Source organism: Lucilia cuprina, chromosome 6, assembly GCF_022045245.1.
Source record: "Lucilia cuprina isolate Lc7/37 chromosome 6, ASM2204524v1, whole genome shotgun sequence".
Classification (NCBI taxonomy): domain Eukaryota; kingdom Metazoa; phylum Arthropoda; class Insecta; order Diptera; family Calliphoridae; genus Lucilia; species Lucilia cuprina.
Window position 1 is genome coordinate 29,318,544 of NC_060954.1, and position 2,917 is coordinate 29,321,460.

General features: G+C 36.6%; 1 protein-coding gene across 1 annotated transcript in view; it reads right to left on the bottom strand.

Annotated features, from left to right (window-relative positions):
• The window catches only part of LOC124420821, an 84,565-nt gene that overhangs the window by 58,880 nt on the left and 22,768 nt on the right, over positions 1-2,917 (bottom strand). The gene's annotated exons all lie outside the window — the stretch shown is intronic.

Sequence of the window (2,917 nt, forward strand, 5' to 3'; positions counted from 1 at the left end):
GACGTAATAAGCAATGTTGTTTTATATAATAACATTTTGAATTAAGAAGAAAAGCAATTCAGTTAGTAAATTATATTTCAAATGTAGGGTAAATAAATCGTACTCACAAAGCAGGTTTAGTTCGTTGTATACCAAAAGAACTAAATCTGAAAAAGACGATTTACATTATCATCAGATCTCAAAATCTACAGCAAATTTATTTCCATATATCCTTCAAATGATAAACTGATACGTTCTTCCCTTCTAAGTCCTCGAGTTCATAGTATACCTGTCCAATCTTTCTTAAAACTTTTGCTTTCACTCCCGTTGGTGCTAGTTTACCACTAAATTTTTTAATCAAACAACTTTGAACAAAGTTTCGATGGATGACCTCTTCGCCAACTTCAAAATCCCTTTTCCGAGCCCTTAGGTTATAAATTCTCTCATTCTTTTCATAAGCCTTCTTCAATTTATCCTGAATTGATTCCCTGAGGATAGAAAATTCATCCTCTCTTAATATGTTATTTACAGACTCTTTTAATAAGCTAGCATTTCTGAGTAATTTGTAATCGTCCCCATGTGTGATCATTGTTTGACCAAAAACAATCTGGTATGGTGTTCTCTCAATAGACTGGTGTATACTATTCATTAAAGCACAATTTATACTACTTATATATAAATCCCAATTCTGGTGATTATCACGTACATAAGAACGTAATGCCTCATTGACTGAACGGTTAACCCGTTCACTGGCATTGGCCTGTGGGCTATAGACAGCGGTAGTAATATGCCTAACACCATACTTCTGAAGAAATTTCTCAAAGTCCTTACTCCGGAATTGAGAACCGTTATCCGATACAATTACCTCCGGTACACCATATGTATTAAAAATTTCTGTCCTCAAATATTCAATGATATTAGCCGATGTAAATTTGCGTAAAGGTTTCAAACAAGTAAATTTTGAGAAGTGGTCCAATAAAATAAATATTCCGATATTTCCTTTCTTGGATCTGGGTAACGGTCCTATCAAATCTATGTACCACCTTTGGAAAGGTCTGTCTGTTTCTGTCATTTGTCCCATTGGTGGCCGTAATGTCATAGTCGGCGTCTTAGAAGTTTTACATTTGTCACAACTACCAATGAAATTTTTTTACGTCAACAGTAAGTCCAGGCCAATAGAAATATCGTCGTATACGCTCCAATGTTTTAGCAATACCAAAATGTGCTGCTGTCGGGATATCATGAGCCGTATGTAAAACATCATTCCTTAACTCGGAGGGAACTAGTAACTTCCATGAATCAGTCTCTACATTATCAGATGTCGTAAATTCAGTTTTTCTATAAATATATTTCCCTAATATTTTAAAATCTGGAAAGTCTGAGTTGGATATTTGATTTCTCAGTCGTGAATATTCAGGTCCGTCAAAGGCTTTCGAGTCCATATTAATAGATGGTAGCACTTCCAATTCTACTTCTGCCAACGCATTATCCTCATGGTCAAATGCTCTAGATAAAGCATCTGGCACAACGTTGTCCTTACCCTTTCTATGCTCTATTGTGAATTGGAAGCCCTGAAGTTTAAGTGCCCATCTGGCCAAACGTCCCGACAAATCCTTCTGGCGCATAAGCCATTTAAGACTTGCATGATCCGTTATGACTTTGAATTCATGCCCTTCAATGTAGGCCCTAAATTTCTTTATTGCTAGAACAACGGCAAAACATTCAAGTTCTGTAACTGTATAGTTACGTTGTGCTTTATTGAGCTTTTGGGACATAAAAGCTATAGGCCTCTCATTCCCATCTTCGTCAACTTGTGCAAGTACAGCACCCACTCCATAACTACTTGCATCACATTGCACTACAAACGGTCGGTCAAAATTAGCATGAACTAATATGGGAGCTGTCGTTAATTTAGTTTTAAGAGTCTCAAATGCCTTTTGTGCGTCATCTGTCCATTTAAATGATTTCCTTTTAGAAAGAAGTTCAGTTAAATGGAATGTTATCGTTGCATAATCGTCAATGAACCGCCTGTACCAGCCGGCCATACCTAAAAACTGTCTCAATTGGCGAATGGACTTTGGTACAGGGAATTCGCTTATCGCCTTTACTTTTCCAGGATCAATACTTAGACAACCACCACCTACTATATATCCTAAGTATTGAACCTGTTTTATGGCAAAACTACTTTTCTTTATATTGATTGTCAAATTTGATTTTCTAAGTTGAGTTGCAACTTTATTTAAATGGTCTAAATGTTGGTCAAAGTCCTTCGAAACGATAAGTAAGTCATCAAGGTAAACAAACACATTCGATTTTAAGTCATACGGAATGACAATGTCCATAAGTCTGCACATAGTCTGTGGTGCATTACACAATCCAAACGGCATCCTAGTGAATTGGTATAATGGCCGATTAGGGATTGTGAAAGCTGTCTTAGGTCTTGAAGATTCGTCCAGTTTTATTTGCCAAAAGGCATCTTTTAAATCAACTTTGGATATGAAATATACTGGAGGAAGTCTTGAAATAAGTCCGTCGATATTGGGTATAGGGTATGCGTCCTTTACAGTCACGGAATTTAATTTTCTACAGTCAACACAAAATCGTACTTTGTCCGGTTTGACAATCAATACTCCTGGAGAAGACCATGGAGAACTTGGACACTCTTCTATTACCCCTAAACTTAACATTCGGTCAATTTCCTTGCACAATATTTTCTCCCTTGCCGGAGATATAGGGTAATACCGTTGTTTTATGGGAGTGGAATCTCCTGTGTCTATCCTATGTTGAATGAGAGTCGTACAGCCAAGTCCATCACGTTCGGAATTTGGAAACGTCTCAATTATAAGATCTAGTTTTCTTTTCTGTATTTCTGTTAGTGGTATTTTGTCAGATTCTATTTCACTGCAAATAATTTCGTTAATGTTATCAGAAGTTGAAA